A 15,044-nucleotide genomic window follows, 5' to 3' on the forward strand; every position below is an offset into this window, starting at 1 on the left:
TCAAGCTAACCTGTCGCCCCCTCAGGCTCTGTCGCTCGATCCTCCCACCCCTTAGAGGGATGTCTATGTGCTAGGGCGGGCTTATTCACTGCACTAGCCTAGGCCCTCAGAACTAAACAGCATCACAATTACTCGCCTCAATCAACAAACCTCATTCTCCCAATGGTATGAGGGATACCATGGGCCGACTCTGGGTGTTTCTAACGATGCCACCCGGCTACACAAGCACGAAAATGGAGTTAGCGTCGAAGCAAGGAGAAAATACCTGTACTCTTTTTCTTAAAAATAGCAATTTCAATACTAACTATCGATTACAAAATACAACATCATTTCAAATAATAGCTTTATAGAATTTCTAAAAATTTTCAATGGAAAAATTCACATCTTCTTTCTTGATTTATTGATATTAATATTAAAGAATAATTTAAAACTCCTTTTAAATGATGACCAAGCTAACCTGGCCACCATTCCCTTGTGGAGCTTGCAATAACGGGAGGGTTGGAGCCGCATTAGGAGCATTTTCTCTAGTCTCATCGTTCCGTGCATCTCCCGAGGTGACATTTTGGCATTTCCAGGATGGGCCATCTTGATCACCGCCTTATAGTGCTCGACGCTACGATCGCATTGCTTCAGTCGGGTGGATCTCGATTCCGAGATCGTTTGCTCACTCTATGAGCAAAAAATCACAGCATGTGAACCAGGGGGTGAGGGCTGTAAGTCCCTTCACACGGGGGGAGGGGGGGGAGGAGGAAGAGTTAAGGACTCACAAGGGTGGGGTGACTGAAAAAAGGGCTTATTTGAGAGATGGCTGATTAGGGGGTGATGTGAGGAAGGCAGTGAGGGCTGCAAGACACGGCTGCAGGTACAGTATAAGTATAGTCAGGCACAGCTACAAGTATAGCAAGTACAGTCGGGCAAGAGCTTCTACACAGTATGTAGGCTAATGCTAGGGTTGCAGCTACTACATAGTCTCGCACAGAGTGGCGGTATGGTCTCGTACTGGGTGTTGGGTGCAGCCTAAGGTGTACTCTACACAATGTACTACTAGCCATGGAGTACACGGGGGTTTATATAGGTGCAGGGTACGGTGGGTACATAACAAAGTACGGGTGAAGGGATGGTGTACCATCAAAGTGCACCGGTCACACTGGTCTACATGAGCCTGGGGAAAGGTATGGTGGCGGTGCACAGGCAAAGGTGTGGTATGCATGTACCCTTTTGGCCAGAGGCAGCATGGGCATCCACACATGGCAGTACGTGTGGACCATACAATGGGTGGTCAGCCTTTGGTCCTTTTGGTCCTTATGCAGCCATTGTACGAGCGTCCTAGTGAGTGTGTACGATATTTTTTGGGGGGTTTCCAAATTTGGGGTTGTTGGCCTCGATTTGCGTGCCAGAACGCCCAGGGGGCGAAAAACAAATTTCAACAAAAATGTCCGGGGTGTTCCCCTGGTCATTGGAGTGCAAACCATCTGTCAATTGGACGCCTGGTCGTGCATTTATTAAGGTTTAAAGGTCGTCATTTTTTAAACTAAAAATAACTGAAATTCGTGTATAAGCTCGATCCATTCTCTGTTTTGGATGCTATAAAATCCTATATTAGGGTAAAATCACACACATATTCTAAATTTGGACTCAGAAGTTTAAGATTCTAAGTGGAAATAGCTCTTTTAATAAAACCACTGATTTTTACACCATAAAAACTCATAAATTGATCTATACAGGGATATTTTTTTAATTAATGAAGATGGGCATGTTACAGTGGGAGAGGAATTAGTGTTGTGCTATATCAAGAACATGGGGTAATTGCTTATGAGAGTAGAAAGCTTACCGAGAAGGAGAGGGAGGTTCATGTGTATGGTCAAGAAATGTTGGTCATTTTGCATGCCATAAAGAAGTGGCATCACTATTTGTATGGTGGGCATTTCAAAGTAAGGACCGATCATCGAGTACTCCAATTTTTCCTCACCCAACAAAACCTTTCTCTCCCAAGCAAAAGAGATGGCTTGCTACCTTGCAAAATTGTGATTTTGAGATCTCTTACACTGCGAGAAAGGATAATGTTATGGTAGATGCACTTTCTAGGATGTAGACTTGCACTCTACATGCTATTTCGGAGGTGCATTATGATTGGATTCATGAGATACAAGAGGAGTATTTGGTGGATGGCATGGCTGGTCCAATGTTTCAAAAATTACAGCAAGGGTTATGTGATGAATATTCACATTTTGAAGTGCGCAATGGATTGCTTTGGTACAAAGGAAAGGTCTATTTGGTTCCTCACTCATCCTTCAAGCTGAAAATCCTATAAGAGATGCACTCTTCACCACCAATGGCGGGCCATTTGGGAGTGTTCAAGACTTATGATAAGATAAGGAAGAGTTTATTTTAGAAAGGACTTTGGAAGGATGTGTATGACTATGTGCAAAAGTGTTTGCCTTGCCAACAAAACAAGGATCCAAATCAATTGGCGAGTGGATTGTTAACACCATTGCCTATTTCGGAAGAAGGAAAGTGGACCCACATAGCTATGGATTTCATCACCGAGATGCCCACTACTAAGCAAGGGTGGAATAGCATCTATGTGGTGGTGGATAGAGTTGATTTTGCAACAATGTGATGAGCTATGGTGGATCAAATGCAAAGATCAACATAGTAAGTAATTAGAAGATAATTAAGATTAAATTAGTACATAATTAATCTAATAGCTTAATGTAGGCATGGATACTCAAAAGCTAGCAAATTCTCATTAGGCCAATGCCTCAATTTATAGATTTTACATCCACGAGATGCCAAGCATCTAATCCCACTGGTTTCTCCTTGATTTGTGCCACCTCCCCTACATCTAGGGGGTACCTTTTCCTAGAATCTTTCCACACCCCTATATTCACTCATGGTACCTTTGATTCTCTCATTCAGTAGATTCTTCTCACCTTTTCACTGCTACCCACATATTTACTAACTCCCTTTTACAATCTCTAGCTAAGGGCCTGTTACCGCACACACCCATTCACTTGCATATTTCAACAGATAGGCTAACAAAGGTGGTTCATTTCATACCCACAAAGGTGCAATATACAACTTCTATGGTGGCTGAACAATTTATGGAGCATGTGTTTAGATTGCATGGAATGCCAAAGCAAGTGGTGAGTGATAGGGATGCCAAGTTCATGAGCCATTTTTGGAAGAGTGTCTTTGATTCCATGGGAACTACACTCACTCTAAGTACAGCCTATCATCTGCAAACGGATGGTCAAACCGAGAGGGTGAACAAGTGGCTTGAAGTCTATTTGAGACACTATTGTTATGGCACTCAATCTTCATGGGACAAATGACTACACCTAGCTGAATTTTTCCATAACAATACCTATCACATGATTATTGGTATGTCTCCATTTGAAGCCATGTATGGAAATAACGTGCATGTACCTTCCATTGCATTCAATGAGGAAAAAGTGAATCCTTAAGCCAAAGAGGATATTGAGAAAATGTGTGCAATAATGCAAAGGTGCAAGGATAATATGGCTAAGGCACAAAACCAAATGAAGCAATATGCTGATGAATCGAGGAAGCATGTGGAGTTCAAGGAAGGGGATTATGTGTTCTTAAGAATCCCTAAGTCAAGGTATGCTTCTTTGAAGGGAGACACCAATGCAAAGCTTGCTCATCGCTTTTATGGACCATACAAGGTGTTGAGAAGGATTGGTGAAGTAGCCTATCAATTGTTGTTACCTCCTACCACAAGGATCCACAATGTATTTCATGTGTCACATTTGAAGAAGTATGTGGGTCCTCAATTGGAAGTAATTGATGAATTGCCTCCAATGGATGAAGAGGGAATGATTCAATATGTGGCGGAGAAGGTGATTGGAATGAGGGAAAGACACCTTCATAATAGGTCTATTGTTGAGTACCTTGTGAAGTGGAGGGGCTTGCCTAATGAAGAGGCTTCTTGGTAGTCCGAAGGCTTCATGAAATACCATCCGGACCTTCTACAAGAAATGAATCAAAGTGGATAAAGTGTACAGCTGTTGGTGTTTTTGGACAGCTATTTGCATGGATTTGGATGATGATAAGAAGGATGCCATTGTTGTAAATTTACTATATATGGACAGCATGGTCATTGGTATACTTGACTACTCATCAATCAAGTTCAACAAGGCTCCACGGGTTTATGGATATCATAGAGAGCAGTCCATATGTACATCAAATAAGTGCACAGCTCTATGTGGAGTTTTTCTTGTGAAAGGCATTTTTGGAATTGCAACAAATGTACTTACACAGTCATGTGGGAAGTCAAGAAGGATTCATACAGCCTATACACTAGTCCATACATGGTTTCGAGGACGAAACCTTTGGGTGGGGATGGTTTGTTAATGAAAGGGGCTTGAGTTTGTTAATGAAAGGGGCTTGAGTTTGTAAATAAGGAGAGGCTCATGGGCATGGGTATGGCCGGCGGTCAAGTATGAGGCCCAACATTAATGAGTGTGAAATGGTGGACAAGTATATAAGTGAATGCTGTAACTAAGGGCATAACATACTTTTACCAATGAAATCATACTTCTTGGAGCTACATGCTTCTATGGCTATGGTGATACTCCCTTGAGTGCATGTGGTACTCCATCATGAGTGCATGTGGTACTCCATTATGAGTGCAATCTTTCTTGCTTTCTTTTCCCTATCATTACACCTTTTGCCTATTTTCATGGTCTTCTTTTGCGCGTGCTTGTTCTAGGACATCCTTTGGAGATAAAACCTTTGCATGTCCCCTTGGTTTTGCGCGTGCTTGTTCTAGGACATCCTTTGGAGATAAAACCTTTGCATGTCCTTGGTTTTGCAAGGTCAATGCCTCTGTTGTAGCATGAGTTGCGGCCTTCTTTTTGTTTTACAATCTGGTTCACTAATTGAGAGGGACCGTATGGATGAAGCCGTCTCTTACACCACTCAGCAAGTTAATGCTAGCGCTAGGATTAGCTTCATGAACTTTTCTTGATGTCCCTGCTCTCAGCGTGACAAACAATCCTTATACATGTGGTCTATCCCACACCCAGCGCATAAAGGAGCTAATGTGCAGAAGCACCTCTACGAAGGTATTCACCATCCCTTTTTTGATTGACTAACATCTCTAAACTGATCACTAAGTTTGATGGGACTGGAGACCCCATAGCGCACTTAGAGATGTTTAATCAGATTTGCAAAGCCTTCGACCATGTGGATGACCAAGTCAAGGTGAGTGCCTTTGGCCTCACCCTAGATGGCAAAGCCAGCCAATGGTTTAGGTTTTTGAAGACAAAAGATAAGGACACCTTATAAGCCTTGAAAGAGGCCTTCAAGGTTGGATATTCCCATCAAGGAACTAGATGGAGTCCTGTTAAGCAATTACACAATGTCAAACAAAAGAATGGTGAAACCATCTGGGATTACATCAACAAAGTAAGATATCTCCACTCCCATTGTATTGCCAGAGATAAGTTCTTTGACGAAAGGCTAATTGGGAGATTCTTGGAAGGCCTAGATGATGTGCCCTTACATAATTCTTTGTATGCCTTAGCCCATACCTCCTTTGAGCAATGCTGTAGGAGTGCTATGGACTTCAAGGATAACTTCAAGGGAATGTGTTCTTGAGAACTTCATGAGGGTACATCTGAAGCCTCATTCAAAACCACCAGCACCGGATCTGAGGGCTCTCTGAGGGAAAAAGTAAGGAGTTCACCTTGGGACAATAGGTCGAACAGTTGGCCGCTGCATTAATGCAGCAAATGACCCAACACTGGAGAACCACCAAGGTCGGTTGAGTTGGTCAACCCCATCTCCACCCTAAGAGGGAGCGAGTATGGTGCCTGATTTGTTGAGTTAACCATACTAGCATGGAGTGTCCACCCTCTACTGCTCGTCCCACCCTCTACTGTACATACGGACAAAGATGTGGCAATCATGAAATCAAAAATTGCTATCAGCAAAGGGCTTCTCAAGCCCGAGCCCTACCTCAATCCCTATGCTAGTAAACCCAAGGCAACCGCTGGCCTTGAAAGCACTTGCGCTTCACAATGCACCTCAACCAAGCCATGAAGTGGCCCAAATAGGAATCCTTAGGGTACCAGAGATGCCAGGACCTCCACCTCAGCCCCCATTATCATGAGTCACACTTGTCACTAGCTAATCCTGACAAAAATTATCAAAAAAGGGAATAAGGAGGAAGGTGTTGAAGGACCCATCTATGAGCCTCTTGAGAGTCAAACAGTCCACCCTCCCTGATTTTAAGCCACTATGTGATGGAGGGCGACCAAATGTTCCCTGTATACATAGCTACCCCAATTCCACGGGACGAGACATGAATACCATGGCTAAACAACCACCCATGCAATGTTACCATTGTACAGGACCTCACCAAGTAGCTGAGTGTCAATTTTGTTCTGCTCTTATCTAGGCCCTTGTGTAGGTTGAGCTGGCGTTGGGGACATGATGTTGCCAGCTACCCCCTCCCTATTTCCTTGGCTATCCTTAACAATTCAGAGGTTAGCCCTTCCATGGTTGGAGCGGGTGTTGGTTGGGGAATAATAGGTGGGGGAGCTTGGCCAAGTGGATAGTAGACCATTGGGGGTACTTGTCTCATGGGAGGATTGGGTTGTGCTTCATATGGCCCCCTATGATACCCTAGATATGCTCCCCGCACGGTGGGTATTAGTGGTACATTGGTGCTCAGACTCTGATATGACAAGGCCGAGTAGGCCCTTTGTTTCTGATAGGACATCTCGGGCCCTGGAAGAGCTGGTTCTTGTCCTAGGTTTAGCATTAGTATGTGGGCTTGGTATGAATCGGCCATTCCTGAGGTGGGCATGGCTGTCTAGACCGGCGGTGGATGAGTCTGGGTTTGGTTACCATCATTATGCCCTATTTTTGCTCTAGGATCTAAAGGCATGCCATACGCTTTCAAGATGGTGCGGGCGTACGCTTTGATGAGGACATGTGTGTATGCTTCAGAAAGAATGGGCATGGTAGAGATAACACGAGCGTACGCTTCCCGAAAGACACTGACGTGGCTAGAGGAAGGAACGGACATGCACTTGTGAAAAATGAAGAAACGGGCATACGCTTCAAAAGGTATAGATGTGGAAAAGTTTTCCCATGGGTGTGGTAGAGCAGATGGTATGAGCGTGGCTAAGTTGACATGGGTGTACACTAAGTTACCATGGGCATACGCTTGCTATGGCAAGGAAGAAGGAGCGGGCGTGGCAAAGTTGCCATAGGCATACACTTGTTGTGGCAGAGAAGATGGAACGAGCATGGCAAAGTTGCCACAGGTGTGGCTTCACGGAAGGAACAATTGTACACTTCAGATGGTATGGGCGTACAATTTAAACGGTATGGCCATACGCTTCCAGTTCAGAGCGATTTTTAATGGTGCAGGTGCTGATAGAGTCACCTACTCAAATTCCCTGATAGTGCAATTGTACCCCTTGTTTAATGCTCTTTATGTTCAATTAATGGAGATTATTCCTTTTCAAATGCCCTCTGCCAAATTTAATGCTAGAGATATCAAAAGATTTTCTCTAGAGAAAGAAACGGGCGTGGAAAAGTTTCCACGACCGTTGCACTGAGAAGGGTACGGCCGTACACTTCTCAGAAACCCTTCCAGAGTGAAAATTTTGCCTACTCTTCTCCTTTGATTTCTGATGATTCGGGTGCTTCCCAAATGTTTTTTTAAGTTTTGATTTTAGTAGGAGGCTCCCACATCCGATGAAGACTTCGATGCTCCAATGCTTCATTGATCTCTGTTTCTCCATGGTAATTAATAGTAAACAAAATCAACAAGCAAGCAACAAACACATACAACATGCAACAACCGATGGATTTTCACTCCAACAGGGAAATGTGAAGGCTCTCGCAAACAAGTGAAATGTGTGAAGGACCCTAAGCTAAATGCTTATCCCCGACAACGGTGCCAAAGGTGTTAGCCAAAACACACTACCTTGCCCAAGAGAGGGAGAAAAGAAGAGAATGAAGCCATGCAAGGGTCGATTCAGAGACTTGCATTTAGCCAACCCTAATGAGGGTTAACTTCCCTAGTGTGAGGCCGCTCTAGGGGCTCACTCCACCACCACTTATGTCACCCAAGTGGAGATCCACAAGCTAGGTAATGAGCAAAGAAAAAGAGAGCTATGGAGAGCCCTACCTCCACTCAATGCTAATGTGCATGCAAGAGGGACCTTAACAGAAAGACAAGAGAAGGGAGAGAAGAAACGAAGCTAGACTAACACCATCCACTCCATGCATACACAACAATTAAGCAAGCAAGCATTCCCAAACACAAGCATGAAACCATTAGCACGAGAGAGAGAGAGAGAGAGAGAGAGAGAGAGAGAGAGAGAGCAATACTCAATTGAGACAAATGAGATTGTACCTTTTCATATTCCATAAAATCATTTATATACATGAGCTCACTTTTTACAATGGTCAGTTGCCCATTTACAATTGGGGGCCCAAAATTAGCTTCCTAGCTCTATGTACATCTAGCTCACTCTGATCAGCATTACACAAGCTCTAAGCTCGATCATCCCATATATCTTTTTATCAATAAGAAGTTAGCGCGGTTACAAAATGGTAGATTACAAGAAGTATAACCATGCTTGAAAAATGATGTTAACTAGAGTGGTTTACATTTCCACAATGACTTTGACATCACCATATCTACAGAAGATCTTAGTAACCCCCTTGCCTTCATAATAAGTTAATTAGCTAATGCAAAAAAATAGATAAGTCAACTATCCCAGATAAAGAACTAATTCTAAAATATTTCTTAAAATGTCAAAGATGTTGACTACTTCACTATATTCTCCCCCTTAAAGTGTGTCTTTATGGATAGAAACAACATGTTAGCTAGTCTCAAGCCTGTACTTTTTTTAATCATATTTACTCTATAAAAATCTATGTCTTCTTGGTACTCATGCCCAAGCTTTCATGGCCTTGTTGGCTATTGCCTTAGGATGGTGACCCACACCCATATTGTCACTCTATGCTTTGAGTGGCCAACCCTAGTTCTTTACATATTGGTATCTCGATAAATTTTGACAAAGATTGCGTAACAATTGCAAAGAAATTGTAAAAACTTCAAGAACAGTGAACTATAAAGAATAGCAATGAAATGATGCAATTCTTGAGCAAGGAAGTGTGCAAAATTTGATAAACCTTTTCAGAATTATGTAAAAGCAAGATCTTATCATAGATTAGTGTTAATCTTTCAAAGATTGATGCTAAACACACTTCTACAACTAAGATTGATCAAGCTATACTCGTTTTGATACAAAAGTGTACAAGCTTTACAATTTCAAGTGCAAAAATTCAAAAAGTTGTTGGTTAACACTGTGTTTGCAAGTATGGCCCTGCTGGGAATTGAACCCAGTCCACTGGTGTGAGCCAGTGTACCTCATACACCACAGGGTTCTCTTAACTTGCATACAAGGTTTCTTGAGTATGAAGATCTGTTTGCAGATTATTACAAATCTTTCAAACTTTTACTGTTCTTGGTTAATTTTCTGTAAAGAACCAATTTTGTGAAAAGAAAAGCTATCAAGAAACAAAGCATAGTGAATAATTCCTATGCAACTTGGTAAAGAAGTGTGCAGAGTTTAAATCTTTTGCAGAAATTCAAACTCATATAGTTCTTAGTGCAGTTTTGGAACAGCTTCATTGCCTTGGTGTTGGTTCAAAGCTTAACATTGTAGTACTTGTTTCAAATCCCTTCTTAGAGTGGATAGACCCTGGCATGAGAATTGCATTCCAGTGTGTATGCCTGAGAGAGAGACTATGGTATGAGCATTCTGCCACATCAGCACAAGAGGCCCTAGCTTCCTCGACCAGCTCTGGAGGCAACCTCTCTCATGGGTGCATTAGCCGGCACAAGATGACCTAAACCAACCAAAGACTTTGAAAAGATCAAGCAGAAATTTGAGAAGGTGCACATCCACAGAAAGCAAGCAAGTAGGATCCAAGTTCAAGCAGTAAGCAGTAGGCAGCAAAGCAACAAGACAGAAAAAATCATCTATTGGCAAACAGTAAGCAGCAAAGCAGCAAGCCAACATCATTGCCCTTGCTTCTTTAAGGCTCAGCGCAGTTAGCAGCCTTTCAGCAGGCTTTCTTTTGTCTTGGTGAGTGTGCAAACAGTGCAGCGTAGACATTATTTATCACCATCGTTGGCGCTCAGGAGGCTCCCTTTTCTCTGGGTGGGTGTGCAAACAGTGCAACGCAAAGCATCGTGTTTGCATCACACTACCAGATCTGCTGCAGCTCACACCTGCATACGTTCATCGGGAGTCAGCCCATCAGAGACATGCTATCTAGGCTGCTGCAAGCCAGCTCGCTTATGGTGGGGGTCTCTAACCCAAGCGAGTCAAACGCATCTCAAAGAGACAGAACCGAAATTTATCTAACGTTTTTTTATCCACACTTCCTCCCATTATTTTGTCCAACCTCTTTACCCTTTCACATTCTTTTGAGGTTTTGGACTGCTTCACACACACACACACACACAAACCATTTGGTTTATTGGGGAGGTGTCACACGATCTCCTGCTTTTACCAGTGCTTGTTCACGTGCATTGGTGTATTGTGGGCCTTATTCACGCGCTTAGCACATTGTGGGCTCTTCTCACACATTTGGGAGATTTTTTGTGAGTTTTCTTATGGAATGTATTCACATGCTATGTGTGGGACATCAGGGATTATTCGCGTGCATTGTGTGAGATTTTGATACATTGTTCACACATTTGGGGATTTGGTGAGTTTATTCACACACGCCACATATTTTGGGTATTTTGGATGTTTGTATGGCACCGAGGTGCAACATTGTGTATGTATGCCATACAAGAGAGCTATATGCATATCATGATTATCATATCTTTAGCTCAGATGAGCAGGCGGCATTATCATGTTATTTTGATGAGCGCACGGCTATGTACATGTGTGCATCTCTCCATTACTTTGTATGGAATCAGATGAGGAGCTATGTGGCCTACTTGGACTTTATTGATTGATTTGGGACCCTTTGCATATACCAGAACTTCTGGGATGAGTGGCATGCAAGTATGGGTTTGATCCATATCATTCTGCCAAGGATGACGATGATGTTCATGCTATAACTATAGATGATGTTCATGCTACGACTATAGATGATTATATGGGTGATGATGATGCCATTGCACATATGCACATGATGATGATGTATATGACAGTGATAGCGTGAGTGATGTGTGTGAGTTAGATCATGTGGGCATGATCTCGAGGACAGAGATGGCAGCGAGCATATCGAGTATCGACACTTCTTTGCCTATCATCTTTCCTGTGGATAATTACGATATTCTAGTTGATTGTGGTGACATTTTAGAGGATCATGTGCATTTGATTAGTGACACATCCATTAGTGCATTTGGGATGGGTGTATCCATTAGCATACTTAAGGATAAAGATAATCTGCATACGAGTCAAGGAGACACCTATGAGCATAGGTCTGAGTTACTAGTGTTAGATGCATCAGGCTATTCTTTTAGGATTTTTGTTTGTGGAGATAAAGTTGAAAGGACCACTACTCCAAGTATTCATAGCATGCGTGGCACTATTCGTGTGGGTAGAGTTCATGCATTTGAGCAGTCAGGATAGTGCATGAGAGTAGAATGATTTCGTTGATGTGAGACATGGTAGTAGGATTATGCATATTGACCATTCTCATAGTAGATCATATGGCATAGATCTTGCGAGATTTGCATTTTATCTAGACATCTCCTTGGATCCTATACTATTGGAGATGGATTTATTATGGGATTTAGGTCACATAGGGGCATCATTGATGGAGATAGACCATGTTTATGAGGATGACCTTGGAGACCTTAGAGATGTCATAGATGATGATTTAGGAGATGATACCATTTATATTTCATGTGAGGATACCTCTTCATTGAGGAAAACACCAGTTTTATGACCTCCTTTATGCCCTGCCTTTAGCCCTTCTAGTCTTTGGCTATTGTAGCCATCATCCTTGATTTTTTTACGGACACTCTTGCCCTTCAAAATCGATGAGCTTGGTGAAATATAGCAAGCTTATTTTGGTATTTTAGTGTAGTTTTCGATGGCCATTTTAAAATTTTACAAGTATTTTATAGACAAAATGCTTAAAAAAATCGAGCATGATGACCATCAAAAAGTAACTATGGTTGTAGGTTTCACACCTTTGCCATCAATGAGTTTGACTTTCTAAAGAGGGAAACAGTACCCCTTATATAGGGTATGGAGCAGGCCGACTTGCCCTACATGATGGTCAACCAGGAAAAGAGGACAACAAATATCATTTAAGTGCAAAAAGCTCCCTTTTTCCTTGGGTTCTTGGCCCACAATGCACATGGGCTAGCCAGCCATGGCCCCTTTTTTGGGTGCCCAAAGTAGCTTCCCATTACCCCTCTTGGCCTTCTATCTCCCCGTAATTAGTGTCATTAATCCCATGGACTATGGTTTCACACACACCAACACTTTGACACCACTTCTATGACGACACTAACTCTAACCATGGTCCAGATTCCAAAGCATCTAATAGATGCCCCAACACACCCACTACAACATTAGAGCTTGCAAGTGGGTTACAAACTGACTTGTGTAGGACCTAAAAGAAGCACAAGATCCGTACCAAACATCTTCTTACATACAAGATCCTTACATTTGTTTTTCTTCCCTTCTTCACTAATTCATGTTTTTATGTCTTGAAAGATCTTAACAAACACCTGCAAATTATTCTCAACTTGCTCTTGTGGACACAACATCATTCTTGTTATGCCACATGCATCACAGTTTCCTAGGTAGTTCCATTTGTGTGCATGACATTAGGTTTGGGATGGACGGAATCCACCGCATCATGTCAACATTAGTTGGTGTAGCAAAGGATAGCATCCACCGCATCATGTAAATATCAGTCATTCCATTGCATCACATCAATATCATTCGGGCAACAAATACAAGTCATAATCCACCACATCATGTCAATATCACTGCATCATGTCAACATGAATCGTCAGCACCAAATATAGGTCATAATCTAGTCATCTAGCATAGGGGTACCACGTCAGCATTCCGACCGCCCACACGGACTGCATAAACATGCATGTATAGCAGTTGTGGCTCATTATCCACAAGTTGACAGTAGTATTTATGGCCCACTTATATCATGGGAGCCTATATAAGACATATCCATCATTGTACATAATTTATCTCTCTCCCTCTTGGAGATTGGTCATAGGTAGTCATCATTATAAGTAGAAGTCATAACCTATTTATCATGTACATACTATATACTGAAACCAATCTCTCTCTCTTATGCATTTTGCGTTACGCTTCCTACTTAAGGGCTATGATTAAAGGCATGAAGGCTTCTGCTATGTCACACACGGCCACCCTTTTTATCAGAGGGATTCTTAACCATGTTGAAATCCCTTGCAAAGTAGCTCTGTGATGGTGTCCCAAAAGGCCACCCTCTCACCTCACATTAGGTACATAAATGCCTCTGTTGCCTATGAGACCGACACTGGGCAAGTTTACCAACAACCTCCATACATTGCTTCAAAATGAACCGTTAGGTCCTCCCGAAAGCAGCACAAAGTCCTCAATAAGCTCACTATATCACATGAGCATGCACCATAACCCCTGGGATAACGTGACCAGGAGGTAGAGGTTGGCAAGGATAGGGGGACCTATCGGACGAGCCCAAAAGCTGACCCAATGGCATCCAACATCAGTCGATACACGCGTGAAAGACTTGGAAATATGAGTGTAAGAGGAAATTGGTTCTGATTTTCTTCAATAGGGTCAAAACAGCTAGTGTAAGGTAGGAAGAACATCTTCCTTGGGCCCAATAGGGTCGAAATAACATCTTCCATGGGCCCAGTAGGGTCGAAATAGCTAGTGAAGAACATCTTCCTTGGGCCCAATGGGAATGGGCTGCCCTTGAGCACCTCTAAGGCTACTTGTTCAGCATCAAAGTCCACTTGAAAGAAGCCTCTCTTAGGTAATCTCACATCTTTGAAAGCCTCTCCTAGGTAACCTCAAATCTTTGAAGTTGAGTGCGTTCCTAATGACGGGCCTAAAGACGAATAGATGAGAAACGCGGGCAGTAGAGAGGGGGGGCATGCACAAATCAGAGACGTAAGGAACAAGGTCAGAGTGGCGAGAGGAAGCTGAAGCGCACAGGAGAAGCTCGGCCTCCAAAACCGAGAGAAGGATTTCACATCAAGTCTAAAGATTTCCTCTCTAGAAATAGTTCACAATATCAAGTCTAAAGATTTACAAACTGGTGACTTGGTCCTGGTGTATGAATCCAAAATGGAGGTTAGGAATCCCAACCTCATGGTTCCATGGACCCAACCCTTTAAGATCTCCAAGCTCTATAATGATGGGCATTGCCACACTCTATTTGATCTAGTAGGAACTTGGTCCTCGAGCATTTACAATTATTGCAAGTTGAATATGGATCGATCACAAAGGTGCCAATGGTTAACATCATGATTGATAATACCGTCCTATGCCATGGATGACACTTGGCAGATGGTAGAGGGTGTCAGTTGATTTGTTCTTTAATGATGTAACAAGATCGACAAGATCGAGCCATCATGAACATCTAAATTATTCATGGGCCTAGGAACATGTACAATACGAAGCATAATTAGTAATTATAAGCATACTAAGTTTTATGATTACTAGATATTTTAGGACCTTGCTAGTATGTCTTGCTAGTATGTTGAGAAGTCTCTTTTTTCTTCTATTGGGACCACTCTTATCACTCTTTTTTCTTCTAAAGTGACCACCACTCTTGTCACTTTTGGAGTCTCTTTCTTCTTATGTTATAACCGCTTATGTCACTTTTGGAATTTTTTTTCCTTCTAAAGTGACCACTTTTTTTCCTTCTAAAGTGACCGCTTGTGTCACTTTTGGAATTTTTTTTCCTTCTGAAGTGACCACTCTTGGTCTCTTTTTTCTTCTGGTCTCTTTTTTCTTCTATTGTAACACTCTTGT

This window comes from Cibotium barometz, chromosome 33, assembly GCF_041138505.1.
Source record: "Cibotium barometz isolate CiBa-2024 chromosome 33, ASM4113850v1, whole genome shotgun sequence".
In the NCBI taxonomy this organism is placed as follows: domain Eukaryota; kingdom Viridiplantae; phylum Streptophyta; class Polypodiopsida; order Cyatheales; family Cibotiaceae; genus Cibotium; species Cibotium barometz.